This window comes from Battus philenor, unplaced genomic scaffold, assembly GCF_028537555.1.
Source record: "Battus philenor isolate CCGP_79_NKW_IND1 unplaced genomic scaffold, ilBatPhil1.0.hap1 SCAF_18, whole genome shotgun sequence".
Taxonomy (NCBI): domain Eukaryota; kingdom Metazoa; phylum Arthropoda; class Insecta; order Lepidoptera; family Papilionidae; genus Battus; species Battus philenor.
In genome coordinates this window covers 13,122,319-13,141,645 of record NW_027181680.1, presented here as the reverse complement: position 1 = coordinate 13,141,645, position 19,327 = coordinate 13,122,319, and positions in this window count along the sequence as shown.

The following is a 19,327-nucleotide window of genomic DNA, read 5'->3' as shown; positions in this document are numbered from 1 at the left end:
ATTTCTAAGCTTCTAAGTTTGTACTTTCTTACTGCCTTTTGTTACTGTTTATCTCCAATAAAGTAAATAAAGTTTTTAACAACATCTCAATATTGTTCGTAATGAATAATATAATTACTATACATAGGAATCTGTGTTCCTTTATTATAATCTTTCATCTTTCTTTTCAGTCGATGGATGCCCACTGCAAACTATGCTATCAGTTCACCTAGTGGGCGAAGGCCCACGCCGCATCTACCGTTGTTGTCACCAGTTAAAGAACTTTTGACCCTAACGGCCATCTGTTGAACTAGCGATGTTCCCCACCCATTGCTACTTCAGACTTGCAATTCCATACGCTAGGTCGGTGATTTTGGTTCTCCTACGGATAGTCTTATTTCTGATTCAATCCCTTTATTTCATGATTACTACCGTATCAAATTATGCAGGTCGATCGAAAGTGTAAAAGCCTTAAAACAGTTACAGTATATTTAATGGAATCAGACGTTACCTTGCGGAAGTCCATCTTAAGTAAAAGTAAAAGAACCAATATTTAGCCACGCATGTGTTTTTTTTTATGGCCCCGTTATTGGGGGCCTCTTGTACCCCTATCTTGTGTGGGATAGGGACTTTATGGGCAAATTTATTTATTCACATTATTATTTATTATTTACATTCTCTCCTTTCATACTTCACATATTCTTCAGTCTATTCTTTCATGCCACAATTCTGGTGTCTTTCCCTTTTGCTCTGTGACTCACTTCCGCATGTTTGACACTAATCGGTGTAACATAACTCTTGAAGATGCCCCGTGAAGAGGTGAAACACGTGTTAAGTGATTTGACGGTGGCAGTTGTGTAATTCGCATTGTTTACCGCATACGCATTTATCAGCGGGCTGGCGGGCGGTGCACTTTGTTGCACGACTACCACTGCATGTGCGGAAGTGGCTAAATATTGATCCTTTTCTTAGTTAAACTATAGCTGATTTTCTCTCAAGTTATATATTTTAAGTAACACTGCAGATACTATTTAAGCTATTTTTAAGTAATAATAAAGTTCAGGCAGCGCAAGAATGGTTCACCGTGTTGATGTTTGGAAGAGACCTATGTCTCGCAGTAGGCGTTTATCGGCTGAAAACAAGAAGGCACCAAAATCAAAGCTTTCAGAAATTATAAATAACTTCTTAAATGTAATACAGTAAGAAAAAACGTTTTTCTAAATTCATTTTACTACATATTAAAATGTATTATTGTTTACTGTATTGTTTATTTGTCCATGCAGTGTTTGTACTGCTATAAGGTAGTGAAAACTTTATATCACGTGTTCATAAATAGTTGTAGAAACTTTAAACCTTTTTGCTGACAAATGAGGAATACTTTAATTTGTTTAAAGAGCTTTTCACCTGTATATACGTTATTTGTTTACGAGTATAAGACAATTACAGACAAAATGTTTTTGTTTAACGAGAATTTTTTTTTTAGGTTTTATCAACGGAGAAGGCTGCAATCACTCCAGCAGTAGAGGACCTTTTTTTTTTGGCGCCGCCAGAGATCGCGTGTTATTTCAAAAATATTTAATATATTATTCCAAAAATTATACTGTGTATTCTCAAAACATGTATAAATATACCCTCAAAATTTTAAAACGATTGATCTACTAGTTTTTTTTTTATTAATTCCTAAAAATCGCCTTTTTTTCTGGCTGTCACACTAGGTGTGCCCCTTAAACATTTTTAAATCTTTATCCTGATAAGATATTGTAATGGGAGAACTGATATGTGTCTAGATTCTATTAAATTGGCCTCTATCAATGTGTAAATAATCCAAGTTGATAGTGGAGTAATTGTACAGTGATTGAAGTGAAAGAAGTAGAAAATATAGTTGAAATGACGATAATTGCTTGTGTGTGATATGTTTAGTTTTTTTTTGATGGCCCCCGCTATTGGGGGCCTCTTGTACCCCCTATCTTTTGTGGGACAAGGACTTTACGGGAAAATTTATTTAATTATTCACATCTTTTTTATTTTCTTTCTCTTCATGTATACTTCTTAAGATCTTTCATTCAGTTTTCTTACACATTTCTCCTTGAATTCTCTTTCGCTCTGTGACCTTTCATTCCTCTCTCGTTACACATTACATTTTATATTTTTATTTCTGTTTGTTAACATTAATATCACATTTTGTATATCGCATTTTATCATATTTACATTCTTGTTATCCATTTACATTTCCATTATTTTTTTTATACGTTTAGTTTACAGCCTAACACTTATACAAATTATTACATTACCATTCTCTTTATTTTCATGCAATAATTTTATATAGAGATTAACCAATATGTGTTTGTTCACTATAATTCGTAATAAAGTTGTACCGTCTCCAACATATTGCTGTTTATATCGAACTCTCCCACGACGATGTTGCCTAACGCTTTGTTAGATTTTATAGTTATTGCCTTTTGTGTGAAACTGGCTTGCCACTGTTTATTTGATGCATCTGATATATTGGCGGAATGTCTCTGAACACGCCCACGTATCTTTTTTCTAATGTTTTCATACGTTTTTTTAATAATTTTAATTTTATCTTAAGTTAAAAAAGCTCTAATAATTTGTGAGAGTGATATTTGTTGATTTCTCGTGTTTGCAGAGAACTCTTGTATTCTAAAATCTCTTCTATTAAAGCCAAGCTCTAGGGTTCCCTGAGAAGTCTCCGGTACTACAATTTCATGGGATTGGGAGGCTGTCGAACTCCTCAAAAGCCTAGGCCAAAGAGTAACCTCGACATGGTTGGTAGCTATTGTCTGGCTAAATATTACCCATATAAGATTACGTACGGTGACCATATATGTCTACAAAGTGTAGATAAAGATAAAATTCGTTTATAAAACATCGGAACTTTTAACAGAACTCTTATTGATCGACAATTTATTATCTATTTTATTTTTGACTCTACTCTGCTTCGCAAGGTTATAGTTGTGGAGAAGAATGAAGAAACTCCACAACAAAGAATTCAGAAAGAGCTCAATAGGATTGAAAATAGAATCAAATTGATCTACACAATAATGGGATCCATCAATTTAAAGCCATGAAGGTATCAAAAGCTTCCTTATTTGAAAAGTACCTACAATAAACTTAGACAGGTTGTATATAAATACCTATATACCATTTCGTTGTTTAAATAAATTATAATAGTATATGTTATACGATAAAATTTCTCATCAGAGGTTTTCCCATTAATCAACGCCAAGTATAGAATAAAATGTTCATAACTTTTCATTTAAGTTTTCAACTTTGGATTGAGATTTATAAAAGATTGATTGTCTGAAGTGGCAGCGGGTGAGACGAGACGAGAGGTTCTAGAGTGACGATCACGAGTCGGAAGGCTTTCTTGGTGGACCGACGACATAGTTAAGGTTGTGTAAAGTCGATCTTTGGCCTAGGCCTTGCAGGGGCCGCCGGTGATATAATTATGATGATGGAAGAACTAATTAAACTGATCACTCTGAAATACGCCTTGTTTATTCTACCGGACTATGCCAATAATTTTTTAATGAATTCTGTCTGTTAGTACTAATAAATGCCTTGATAGTACATCGCTTATTAAGCCTAGTGTCAGAGAGTGAAACCGCGTATTAATCATGTCAAGGAAACCACAGATAATAATAAATTAGCGATATGCGTACTTTGTCAAATGTGTGGCGTGCGTGGCGTGGGTTGCGTGGGTGTCGTGGACTGCGTGCGCGTCCACTGTGACCACACGCCACGGCTTTCTATTCGCTATCCGAACAAGTGTACTGCGACCAAACGTATGACGTATCCAGGAAAAGTATTTACATGGTGTCGAACTAATAAATACTTCTATTTTGTTTTTGTAAACTTAACACGGACAAATGGTTACCCTAATCAAGGACAAGCAAAAAAAGGACTATTATTAATAGTGAAAAATAGGTTTGCACAGAATATGAATATATTACAAACAAGAGCTTTTGCATTTTTACACGTTATATTTAGAAAGCAATTGGACTTTATTTTTATATCCATTAACAACGAGAAACCGATATTAAAACGGTGGTTTGTTTTAAAGCAAAAGATTTAAAAGCCTATTCTACTTTGTTTATGAATATCGTGTTATTCTAGGTGAGGAAAGATGCACTTTTATTCTATTAAGATTCTAAATTTAAATTTAAAATATGTCAAGCGGAATTCGAATTGATAAATCTAATTGACTGACTTTTGACACATTACTTTTGAAGCACACAATTGATCACCGTAAATGATTTTAGTGGAAAAAGTATGAATTTATTAGTATAATTAATTTATCTTACCAACAATTCATTTACTTTTTACTTAATTTTCCTACAATAACAGTACAGGTTGAAAATTAAAAAAATATTAAAATGTTACATATAGTCCTGAATTATTGAAAACAATGATGGTCACCGTAACCAAAGTCGACGCAGCCGATGGTATCGCCTGGGAACGCCGGCTGGGTATCGTCTCTATGCGAAAGTATCAAAGATAAAAATCACGCGCTCAGAAATAAGGCTGTGACGTAACTGCAGCGGGAGGCTCCTTGCGTCTTTTTTTATAAGATTCGCTCGATATACAAGATAAACATGTATTCTCGAATGTTGCTATATATTTTAAATTTAAAAATAATTAACACAGTTACCACAGATAATAATTCAGATAAACAAAGATGGCTTCGTCTGTTCGAAATACGAAGAGGCGACTTGGAGTCAGGGATTGGGAGATGGTTGAACCTTGACGGGTTGCCGTAGACCATCTCCGATGAAGAATGACCTGGTAATGAACGATGAATCTTTCGCGATATAAATAGGTAGGTAAAAGTAGGATAACATAAATAGATAAGAAGTATATTAGATATAAGGCTAATGTTAATTATATATAAAATAGGGCTTAAATTAATAAGTAGTAAATTTTATATAGATGAATGAAATAATATCAATAGCTGTCATCATGCTAAATAGCATCTGTTAGACCAGGGGTGTGCAACCTGTGACCCCATAAATATTTTAATGCGTTCCACCCAGCGTTTCAGTCATCATTATATTTTTATAAAATTATTTGGTTCCCTAAGACTTTTAATTGGAAGACATTAACATGCAGAATAATATCGATTTAAATATATATATTTTTAATTAAACATCGTAATGTCTAATAAAACTTACGTGAGCCCTGAAAACGTTCCGCTTTTGACGATAAATAATGTCTTTCTTAACAATACGAATGCTTCCAAAAAAATATTTGAAAAAAAAATAATCAAAAATGACCACCGAACAAAACTTAATGACGTGACCTCGTCAATTTCGACTAATACTGATCTGATTGTAATAATAAAACACTGCCAAATTTCTGATTTAATATTTCAAGTCATTTCTTATTTCTCTTCTTTTTTGGTTAATTTTTATTTTGCATTAAAATTAATACATTTCTTTAATTTTTATAAATAACGTTTTGTAAATTATTAATAAATGTTACTTCATGTGCGGCCCGCTAGAAATATTTAAAATTTAAATCGGATTTAATCGGAGGTTTCTCACCCCTGTATTAGACTAACAGATGTCACGCATATATAATTATGATAAAGAATTATATTTCGCAACAATATTCTCATAAAACGTTGACAATAAGTAGAGTTGAGTAATTTGACATAGAAAGTAGGAATTAAAAAAATAAAAAATATCAGTAAATAAGATAGCAAAAAGTTTCTACTGTTTTAGGGTAGAGATGTAAAGCGACTACAAAAAAGACGGCGCTCTGCTGTGCAACGTAGTCGATTCTTAAATATTGTTACAGGCACAAAAGTAATATTTTAAAAATAAATTGTAACTTATTTATATGCATTCGATTTTTAAAAATCTTATACCATTATGGCGCCAAAATTATTGTTTTGTTAATTTCCACAATAGAGTTTTAAATAGTAACGAGTAGTAGTGGTTGCTTTACACAGTCTTGGTAAAAAAAAATAAAAAAAATTACATTGGTTTTATAGGCCATTAAACTTGTGACTGTATTTTTTTTAAATTATTATTAGGATCTATATTCCACAGACATTAATGTCCGTGCCTTTTTTATACAATTACATTTAATACTTCCGAAAAAAAAAATTGCAGTCTCTTAATCTATTTTAACGACGCCCTAACAATGTCCAGTTTTTAAAATTACGTTTCCTACGACCACCTCATCCCTACTCCATATTGGCATCCTCAGGTTGTGCGCCAGTATCTGTGCGACGGTTGCCGTATTCGCCACATCGATGAACCTTGCGATCGCATCTCGAGTCTCGTCCGTGCAATACACGCACGAGTTCTTATGACGTGATATTGCTACCGCATGATGGACACTGTTACACAGCCCGAGGGCGTGTATATATACGTACTACCATCACTTATTTTATATTAAACGGTTTTATTTAGTTCGACCCGTACGGAATTTATTTGGATCAAAATTAGAAATTGAAATTTAAGCACCTTCCCGTTGCCAGATTGATCTGAAATTTGGTACACTCATTTAATTTAGATGACAATACAATATAATAAGATCAATAACATTATAAATCTAAGATGGCCGCCGATACAAAATGGCGGATTACGTATTTTTCCTTAACCCCCTCAATATGGGTATCAAATGAAAGGGCTACACTAGTAAAACACGATGATGATGTCAAAATTTAAAATTCAAGATGGACGCCGTTCCAATATGGCGGACTAGGTACATATTTTTCCACAACCACCAAAATATGGGTATCAAAAACCGTTTATCTGTAAAGTTTTTTAAATGTATTTATTTTTATTTTACTGCGATTGAATAAGTTGACGAATATCATCACTCCAACGGTATACATATTTATACAGATTTATACAGACACACTGGCACACATACACATACACGTATATATATATATATATATATATATATATATATAAATATATATATATATATATATATATATATATATATATATATATATATATATATATATATTTAGATATGTAAATGGTATTGAGACGAACGATCAATATAAAACTTCTTCACATGCGAGGACGGTACTACTTTTACTTTGTACAATATTTCGTAATAACATCGTCCTCTACTGGACATAGGCTTCCTTTATAGGTTTGCTTAAGAATCGGATGAAGCGACCTTGATAAGGTTTTTTCATGGCCCCCGTTTTTGTGGGCCTTTTACTTTCTCTGTTTTAGGTACACGGGAACTACTTATACAAAATAAATATTTACATTCTCGTCTTTTTTACTTATCTATATTTATTCATCCACCTTTTATTCTTCAGTTTTTTTTCATTCATTTAATTTTTTTCTAATCTTTTCACTCATCACCTCACTTTCGTTACCAACCCCCCCAGAATGCTACAGAATTACATTTTATTAGTTTTATTTTCATTTTATTTATTTATTTGTTATATCCTTATTTACAATCATTTATAATTTAAGTTACATTAACAAGGTCGTTTGTACTTGTACGCAGACATCCTGGTCTGTACTCTAGAACCTTAAGGTCTCAGAGGTTATCTGTTCTGCGCGTCAAATGACTTGCCTATTGTCACTTCAATTCGCCAATACACCAATACCTCAGTTTGTGTCGTGGTTACGTTCCAAAAAAACACGACGCAAATTGAAACGCCGCAAAGTGAATTAAGATTTTCTATAGTAAACCATGTAAAGGACGAATATAGGTTCCAGAGTCACGAAAATACTATTTTTTAAAAATAAAATTGAACAAAGTCAACATTTAAAAAACAAAATTAATATAACTCTGCCAATAAATAAATTGGAATAATATTTACCTTTTTTTGTAACCAGAAACAACACGTAAATATTTATAATTGTCTTTTAAAAAAAAACCACAACACACTACATTACAACACACTACGTAATTGAAACTGAACTGTAAAATTAGCCAAACAAAGTGATTTGAACGTTGATTTTTAGTTAGAAATAGAATCCACGAGTTTTGATGGCATGGCGCAATTAGCAACAAAAAAGAGAATGTCAAAAAAAAAAATAAAGACTCGAACCCAAAACAACGCAACCTCGAAAATCTAACGACGCACAGTGAAAATTAGTACTAATTAAGCAGCGACGCAACTTCGAAAAAAAAAACGCAAAACGAAACGACGCAAAGCGAGGTATTGGTGTACATATATATTATACTAAAATAAATTACCTCTTGTTAAAAGCTATGTATAAATATATTTAATAGTTTTGAATTTAATGTCGATATTTCGCAAACAAAAATAACTAATTATAGATTTGACATATTATTATACTATAACTCTTCAAAATTAAACACGACATGTCTATCCTATTAAAATTTCACGAATTAATGTTTTCCGAATTGAGTAAGGTTATAAGATAAAATTAAAAAAGGCTTATAAAATAAGTCGATTATGGTTACAATTAAAATGCGCATAAAATGCTTGGTTTAACATACTTGAAACGCTAAGTTAGGCAACTTGAGGACGAGAGTGGCTGGGTTCAATGATCGTTTCATTTGGGCATTAGCGAAGTGAAGAAACTGCTATCGTATGCTATTTAGCAGTAGTAGTTACATTACTACTGCTAAATAGCGTAGTAACGCTATGTTATTTTTTTATTTATTTATAAAACATCACAGAATAAAAATAATTGACAATACATCTTCCACAGATTATAAAACCCCATTAAATAACGCGATAACATGTACAGTGATGGAGAAAGAATGAAGAATATCAAAACTAAAACAAAATCAAAAATAGATTATATGTCAGTTGTGTCAGATGGATCTATTCGAAAGATATATCATCACCGGCCACCGGTCTTCAAACATTTAAGCATTACTTTATTTTAAGTTGTGATATTGTAGAACTAAATTAATAAAGTAAACACAAAAATATAACGGGTCAATTGTAAGTTTTGGGTCAGTAAGTACTTTAGTTTTAACTTCTCTGTCAGGGTTGCTAACAACTTGACGATATCACGAAGGCAATTTACTTAAATATCATGGCCGAAACAAAGATGCGTGTACTTTCAAAAACTTTGTTTCGTTTAAACAGATACACACTTTGTCAATTGTTTTATATCGGATTTCTTGAAGTAATATCTGCTATATGTATTATCTATATATTTATATATCTGTTCATAGCTTTAAAGAGGTCAATGTATAGCTCATTTATCATCAAAAACTTTCAAAGCTTTCACGTCTATTTACATCCACCTGTATATGTTGTTGACTCTGTAATATGTTAATTTTTTTCTGTTGGAATACGATAGGTCTTGCTATACTAAGTATGGAGGAATAGATAATGAATAATAATAAATTTTAGATAATTTAACTATATTGTTACTAAAAGCATTGAGTAAGATAAAGAGCAATATTTAGCCACTTCCGCACATGCAGTGATAGTCGTGCAATGAAATGCATCGCCTACCAGCCCGCTGATAAATGCGTATGCGGCAAACAATGCGAATCACACAACTGCCACTGCCAAATCACTCAACACGTGTTTCACCCCTCCACGGGGTATCTTCAGGAGTTATGTTACACCGATTAGTGCCAAACACAGAGTGCTTTACTTTCTTGCACACTGCATGTGCGGAAGTGTTAAATATTGGTCCTTTCCTTACTAAAGATGAACTTCCGCAAGGTAACGCCTGATTCCATTAAATTTGATTTGATTTTTGGCTTTCAGCTCTAACGGCCATTAGGTAGTTCACTGTCATTTCAGATGAAAAAAATTTTCGAACTTCTTGCAACCTAAACTATGTCGTCAGTTCATCCAGTGGACAGAAAATAAGCTAGAATTTCACTACTTCAAAGCTTTTAGACCTCTAACCAAACATCCTGTATATATAAATATATTTGTAACAAAGTTGGGTTAAATGTCAATTCGTACATAAAGTAACCACTTTCGCTTAGTGCATAAACACAGGTATTCAAAGCTAGAAATAAATGACTGTTTTGCAAGGTAATTTAATTTAAACTTTATGGTAATAGTTTTAAGTACCGTTCTCGCGTGTCTGATTGTAATTTTAGAGTAATTTTCGGTTAACCTTTCGTGAATTTCATTTTGTACTTTCTAATACGCGTTCCATGTGAGAAGACGTGAACATAGTGTATTGATGCCTCTGTACATACACGTGCTTGATATGGCCAATGCCCACGCAAAATTATCATAATAATGTAGGTTCTTTGTTTTTAAACGGTTTTATTTAGTTCGACCCGTACGGAATTTATTAGGATTAAAATTAGAAATTGAAATTTAGGCACCTTCCCGCTGTCAGAATGATCTGAAATTTGCTACACACATTTAATTTAGATGACAATACAATATAATAAAATCAATAACATTATAAATCTAAGATGGCCGCCGATACAAAATGGCGGATTACGTATTTTTCCTTAACCCCCTCAATATGGGTATCAAATGAAAGGGCTACACTAGTAAAACACGATGATTATGTCAAAATTTAAAATTCAAGATGAACGCCGTTCCAATATGGCGGACTAGGTACATATTTTTCCACAACCACCACAATATGGGGACCAAAAAACCGTTTAACTTAAAAGTTTTTTTAAATGTATTTATTCAAACATATGTTCATTAGTTGAACTTTTATCTAATAAAGTGTCTAACTATATGGGAGAGGAATAATCATAATAGTGTATATCTTGTATTTGACATAGTAATAGTGCTGTTTTATAAAATAATAATGTATATTTATTTATAATATTTAAATTCTTTCAACATTATTTCAAAACAATTCCATCGCATTCAAAGTAATCACCGTCTGATAAAACGCACTTTTGCCAACGCTTTTTCTAGTCCTCGAAACAGTCGAAATAACCATTTTCCAGTACAGCCTTCAAGTCATTCAATTCGGTATTTATATCATCTATAATATAAATATGGAGAGAGAGAGAGAGAAAAAGAGAAAGCCAGAGAGAGAGAGAGATATAGCTCTTTTTATAACTCGTCGAGTGACTACTTCTTAAGGAGCACAGACTAAAAAACAACGTTTTAATTTCATGTACAATGTACATAAAATGTACCACCGTATCATCGTACCACAGTACCACCGCTCTCTGACCTTGGCTCTGCTTGACTGAACTCAAATCGACCCCATCTGACAATTGCAATGCAATGTAAATAGTTGCACGTTCTCTCGTCATCTTCAACTATGCAACGCTTCCTGAAATATCCAATGTCATAAACGACTTGTGTGTGTAAGTCATTTTTTTATATTTGAATGTAATTAAGTTATGTGTAAATATTTACATTATTTCAAATGAATCGTCAACTTACTGTTAGCTGGTAAACAAATATACAGGTAGATTAGTTATAACCTTAAAAGCTTCAAATGAATCAATGTACCTCATTTGTCATGTCATGTCATCGTGTAAATCACATCCTGATAATATAGTAAGATAAAGCCTATTTAAAATTTAGATTATTACATATTTATTTACATTTTAATGTACATCCAAACTCTGTATTAAAAACAAAAAAGGAAATGTACCAAAATAAAATCGATGATAATTAAAAAAGAAACAATTTATAAAAAGGTACAAGAGGCAGTCTTATCGCTCGATGCGATCTCTACCAGACAACCTTTGGATGGAGATGAGAGATATGAAGGAGAGGGCAGTTTAGGGTATACATACACATATATATAAACATAATCACATAAATATACATACATATATACAGATTATTGTTTACTGTTCCCCCGCAAACTTTATAATGCCAGAAGTTATTTATAGCAAATCATATAGGTAAATTACTGTAACATATTTCGAGTTAGAGTTATCATTTTTATATGGGGTGATTAGAAATAGACGCAAAAGTTTACGTTCACTCCTTTAATTTTTTTACCTTTTTAATAAATTACTGTGTAGATAAAAACCTTACAACTAAGTTGAACAAGTGTAGCGTAGTCAATGAAGAACTAGGAATAAGTTAATAGTGAATTTCAACGTCGCGGTGACGCACAAACTCTTTCTTCCGTGGCCCCCACCTCTCCGCGCTTACCTAAGGCGCGGTATAGCGCTTCCGGTAGAACTATATCTCATTTCGAATGTCTCGGAGAAGTGAAATACCAGTAGAAACTATTTTATCTTTAAAGCTTCTATCTGAATATTGCGTTTTCTTTTTAATATATGATATATTTTCACAGGTTATCGCTTTGTCTAGAAAGAAAGTTTTACTACAAACATATATATATTCTACATATATACATTGTCTACTGGATTCACGTATGTACCAAATACGTACCATTGACCTACGAACGTATTAGTTTTGCAACAAAACAGTCGATAGTTTACTACGCCACGGCATACATTGCGTGTTTATAATTGCCCGTGTTATTTGAATACCGTATTCGAGAGGTAATCATGCGATTTGTTTTGAGGTATATTTTGTTTCGCGTTGTGATTATATGGAATGCACGTGAAGAGATTGCCTATTATAGGGTCACGGATGTTTAAGTCTGACGAAAGACGTAGTTTTGTGTAATTTTTTTTTATTTTTGTTTTTTAATATTTATTTTTATTGCTATCTGTCCTGCGTGATATTTGGTCTACCTATTGACACTTGAACATGCTAACCGTCTGGACTATGTCAGTTACTTCGTGTAAGGATTTCCATGCAGTCATTACAGAGTTCGAAGGACTAATATCTTAGATTTAAGACCAGTAAGATTGGTCTTATTGGAAATCTACGGGAAAGTCCAACGTCCAACAGATGATATATGGCTGAAATGCTGATGATGATGAAAAAGATACGCTTGGAGCAGACTGATTATCCTGCAGGTAAAAAGTTGTCCTCCTCTAAAGATGCCCACTTTTGTCCCACAGATGGGTCGCTATAATGCCCACATTTCCGGACATTTTTTTGACAATTATTCGCCTTACAAAACTCTATAACATTAAATTTACAAAATATATTATAGTTAAATAATTATTTACAAGGTTTAACCTACCTTGTAAATACAGATGAATGAATATATATACCTAGATCAGACCATAACTTAAGAACGTGAATACGTTAAATCATATTCTTTTACAAGTTTCATAATAGGTTATAATAGATAAAAATAAATTGTAATGCGGATTGCTTTTGTGAAATATATATTTATAATTATTGAGAGAAATTTGAATTTTTTTAAAAGTATCAAGACTACCTAAACTGTACATTTGACAGCTCGCCATGAACTTCGCGCCATTGACAGCACGCAACAAACTTCGTGCGTTTGACAGTTCAGTCGCTACATAATTCAATTATTATTAACAATTAAACTAATGTATTTATTTCAATATAAATTATTTAATAAGGCGATTACATTTAAATACGTTACATTATTTTTTTCTATCAGGATGCTATGTAATTCTTATTTCTTTTAATCTTTATCGAGAAATCTACTCGCGAATGTTTCTATATCGGTAAAATTGTTGATATATGCGTAAACCTGATGTTTAATAGTTTCAATATATATATTAACCTTCGCGGCGGTAATTAGAGTGGAGTCGTACAAGAAACAAGATGGTGGACTAACAAAACATGCTAATCTATTACTTGTTATACACTCGTATTTTAATGTAATATTAATATATTTATAAACTATATATGAATTTAATATACGTTGTAATTTTGATATTACTGTTTATTATAGTTGAGTATAAGTTATAGAATATTGAGCAGTGGTAGTCTAGTGGCAATAAACTGAGACTTGCGATAGTAGATCAAGGGTTCGATACCTGAGATACAGTGTTGTATATAATTCACATTTTGCGCATTAATTACAAGATATCACCACTGCTCACAACAAAAGATTACACAGAATGGGCAGCAGCGTCTTCTGCGTACCATAATACCACATTCCAATCGTCACTCTCTGCCAAGCGAGGTGATTTTGGTATATTATAAAAGTTTGATTTCTTTAGTCATGTATTCAAGTATTTAAAGGGATGGAATTACACTTGTTTTACCTTTATATACGATGTATGAAATAAGTAAGACCTTTTCAAATAATTGATGTATGCTTTCAATAAAGTCGTTTGTAATTTCACTGAATATATACACACATATATATACGTCTATGTATACACAGAAGATTTATATGTGTATATGCATGTATATTTATATAAGTATTTTTGTATACATATATGTGTGTATAGTAACCTATGAATTTGTATGTATGTTTATGCGTATGTACACCCTAAACTTCCCCCTCTTTTATGTCTCTCATCTCCATCCAAAGGTTGTCAGGTAGAGATCACCTTGAGCGAAAAGACCGCCTTTTGTATATAAATTGTTTCTTTTTTAATTTATTATTAGTGTAATTTTGTTACATTTCCTTTTCGTTTTTTATGTAGAGTTTTGACATCAAAAATTTTTACTAGTTTTTAAGAGTTTTTACACAAAATAAAGTGTAAATAAATAAAGAAATGTATGTATGTTTAAGTATGTATGTCTATGTATGTTTATGTATATTTATTTTCATTTGTTTGTGAATATGTATTTTTTTGTACACGTGAACTACCCTTTATAAGTACTTTTATCTTTTCCTTGCTATGGTTGTCTGTAAGAGATTGCCTTGTGTGATAAGACCGCCCATTGTAGTTTTCTATATATTATTGTAAAACTTATTAAATGTATCTTAACGTGTACAATAAAGAATATTAAAAAAAAATTAATAAAAAGAAATATAACTTTTTTGTCGATTTAATTTAGCGATAGCTGATTCGAATAGTGTTGTATTAGAATTTCACATTTATATCACGAAACTGTATAAATAAACATCATAAATAAAGGTCTACATCGTTAGTTATAAAGGATATCACAAAATTAACTCAAGATTAAATATGATAGAATTATTCATGGAAAATAACACAGGTATAAAATACCACGGCAGTAAATTTCAGGGTTGCCAACATTTTACTGCACAAATGGCGACAAATTAAAATATTCATTAATTTCGGAACATCCTTTATAAAGGAATTAAATTAGCTTCAACTTCAAAGCAAGGCTGTACTCGTATTGTAAAGGATGTAGAACTCTGTTCATCATAGATTCGATAGAGACATAATGAAACACGAGTACAATAGGACGTCGGTGATTACCGTCCGAGTGTATGCAATTTCCCTAAAGGTCGCAGCTACTGCCTAATGCGGCTGAATAAACACAATTATTGCAAAACCTCCACTATTGGTGTGTGGTCCAAGTTACAAGATTATTGCACTGTATATAAATGTACACAGTGCAATAATCTTGTTTATTTTATACACTGGTCACAGTTGCATGTATGATTTTAAATTACTTAATTTAATTATTTATACTTCTTACATTGAAGACACTAAATAATGAATGTCCACAAGACACTAAATATACCATTGTGTAATGGTATATTTAGTGTCTTGTGGACATTCTCTACCAGTCAACTCGACCAGTCAACCTATAGTTGTGAATAGAGCAGTATGTAGATGTTATCACTTCTTAAGTAATAAGTAAGTAATTAGGTTATATGTCAATACAAGGAAGAGAAATAAAAAAAGGTATACGTATGCGCAATGAAATTCCAAAATTAATTTTAACTCTACCATTATAAAGGTCTAAAAAAATTTATCGAAAAAAGTATATAATTCTATCCAAGAATACTATACTGATGTTAATGTGTGAAATTAAATTTTGTTGATGCTCAGGAAGCTAATTATCGCGGACTCTTTATAAAACTATATTTGTAAAGAGCAACTGTTGAGTTTCTCGCCGACTCTCAGCAGAACTGCCTTCCGAGTCGATGAGCTTCTTGCAGGTCTGACAAAACAGACATTATATGTTGATTGACGATTCGTAACTGTTTGCAATAGCCTATTTGAATAAAGATAATGAAAGAGGAGATTGAAAAGTACTATGTACTATATATATACATAAAACTAAACCACGGACAGACAACGCAGTGTACAACATCCGTCCGCTAGGTGAATAATCGACCTTCGAAGCCTATGACTCAAGGAGTGGACACTGCAACTTTTATGTAATTACTAATATGTTTTCAATTAGTTAAAGTTATTTGGGTAAAAATGATAATAATAAGAGTGTATCTTTATGCGCGGATATGTGTGTTTGTGTGTAATATGCGATTACGTCTGTGAGTGTGAATAACTAAGAAGTATTATGACATATATAAACAGCAAATAACCAGTTTCAACTGTAGAAAGTAAATTAATAAAATAATAAATTGGATATTATGTTAAAAGTTTATCACTTGTACCATACACTGATGACCGCTGCGTGTGTGTCAAATCTCATTCAATATTTCGACCATCGGGTTACGCGTGATGCAGGTCATTGGCTACGCTGATAATTGCACTACGAAATACTCAATTATAATGTTAATTCAGAACCAAATAGAACCCCTGATTGGATTATAAGCGGAGGTCTAAAAACCGTGGCTGTCAAAATTTTGTTTTTCATAGTATTCACACCAGTATTGTCTTAAAGGTAATTTTTAAACGAAGACCTGCTTTTAGGAGTGTGATGGGGCTTTAAAAGTATTAAACGATTGAATGCATTGCCGTTTTACTGTCAATATATTATACAACTGATACAAAAATCAATAGTTTCAAAAATCATATGTGCATTCACTCTAACTCAACATTAATTTATTTGTATATACAGGATGATTGATTATAGATTTAAAAGCTTTAAAGGGGTGAATGTATAGCCGTTTTATTGTCAATGCATTGTACAACAGATCCTCAAATGAATGATTTCAGAAATCATATATACATATAAATACATATATACATATGTGTTCTTCCATGCTTATAGCGGTTATCACAGACGAAACTGCATGAAATCACGAGCTATAATTGTCGACCATTGTCACTTGCGTAATTCTACGAGTACATTTCGTTTTTTGCCACCGTCGTCCTTTCCATTGTCCACTTGTTAACACAGCCTTGTGAATTTTTTTAAGTTACTTAAATAACTGAACAAGTTAAAAACAATACTATTAGATAGTGACATTCAGGGTTTGAATTTTATCTTGCCTTTGCATGTAAGCGAGGGTAAGATAAACCTCAAAAGGAAAAAAAAAGCACTTTCTGTGTTTATTATAGGCTCTTTACAGACCATATCGCGTTTGGAGCCTTCTCCTAGCTTTTAGCTTTAAGTTGCAATTATATGGGAACGCTGTTCGATTCTATTTCTGGGATCGGAAAGTTATGTCGCCTTCTTAAGTTAAATTCACACGACTATATTTTTAACAAGTTTTTATTTCTGATCAACAATATATTTACTTTCGTTATCAAAAGGTTGTTGATAACGAAAGTAAATGTATTTTACCATCTAGTATACAAAATCAATGCAGGAGCGGTAAAAATCAATCGGTTTTTCTACAAAATATGTCGACAGAAACGATATTGCTCTCCGGTCACCCTAACAGCTACAATCAAATTAGACAAAAAAACAAGTGTTTACTAAGTTAAGTAATAATAAATAAAATTGCGACACGTGAGTAATCTAACATCCTATTTATATTCGTAAATTATGTAATCAAACGTCCACTATTAATACATACAAATCACTTGCAATAATCTATAAAATTTTATGATATTTCGTGATATAAAGCAACCGTGTTATGTATATATTCCTTCATTTATTTATAAAGACAGATGAGCGCTGTAAATTACGTTCACAGTGGTCAGACGAACTTGTTAAAGTCTTATTTCTTAATAGGAGAACATACACCACAAATGAGCTATATATATAAGTAAAATGAACGGGAGAGATAATTTTACTTAGAGATCAGCGGCAACATACATTGGTTATACAACATACATTAGTATAAAGTATATATATATATATAGTATATATATGTATATGCTATATATCCAATGTATGTTATATAACTAATATAACCATATAATAATATAACCAATGTATGTTGCCGCTGATCTCTAAGTAAAATTATCTCTCCCGTTCATTTCACTTAGGCCATTGGAAACTCTGTCCTTTATATTTTATATTCCAGGTAAGATTTCAATCATTCATGTATACCTAAGGAAAATTAACCGAAAAAAAATAGGTTTCTCCGGTAAAAATTCTCATTCTTATAGCGCTCAATGTGTCAATTAAAATAAAAAATATGCTTCTTATGTGGTTTTATAAATAAATACATAGTAAATATATTAATAAAAACAAATCTAATATACATTATAGATCAATCATATTGAATTATTTGAGTTATTCAGTGCGCATTCGAATTAATTGCATCTGTTTATTTTTTATTTCCACACGAGAGTAAAAGCGTACCGTCTCCAACACGCGATAGCGCGTTGAACTCTTTTGTACCAACATAACACCGCTCTACGTTTTTTTCTACGCTTCACGTAACAAAGTGTTAATGCATCTCTAACGTCACAGATGTTTGGATTCTAATTACGTTCGCTACATACGTTCGGATGAAAGGCGCGTGTACATACATCCAATTTAACTGATCGGTGAGTAAGACGTATTATATTGTTATTTAAATCGGTGAAACTTTTTACAGTGACTAATGTATTTATACGTATATTACGCCCACTATTGGACAAAGGCTTACTATCCCATTACTTCCAAAAGACCGGTTGGATGTGACCTAATATTTAGTATTACCTTAATTTTATTTCACATTCATGTTCCAGTAAAACAGATTGTGTCAATAGTCGATTAAATGGCTGATATACGGTGACGGATTTTCTACAAGAAAAGTATAGTTCACGGACCCTTCTGCTTCGTGAACTCATGACCGATAAAGCTGCAAAAGCCTTAGTGTTAACAGCACAAACATCTTTCGAAACAATTCAATACTAGAATAATTTCTTAGAGACAACTGGTTTTCATTACATATCCTCATAGACATACGTTTTATTAACTATTTATAATTTAAACTCGTATTTTCAATTAAAAGTTGCGTTCAGTATAAAAAAAAGTTACTAAAAAATATATTTAATAAGACGTATTTCAAAGTGAATAATTTATTTACTGGTTAAATGTCTTTATTATTGACAAAGAATAACATAAATTAATTTTGTATTTCTCAAACTGCAAGAGGTTGCATATAATGTTATCAAATTTGTGTATTTTCATTATAATGATTTACGGTACACGATATATTTTGTGTGGTTACATTTTAATGCAAATTGCATTGGTTTTGGTTGTCCTCAAATTATGACATAATTTTTTTAAGTAAAGAAATATTTTTGCACAATTTTTCTAAAAATTTTCGTAGAATCTTACTTAAACAGAACAAAAAAAGGCTGAATTTTCCCAACTATTTCCAAGTTT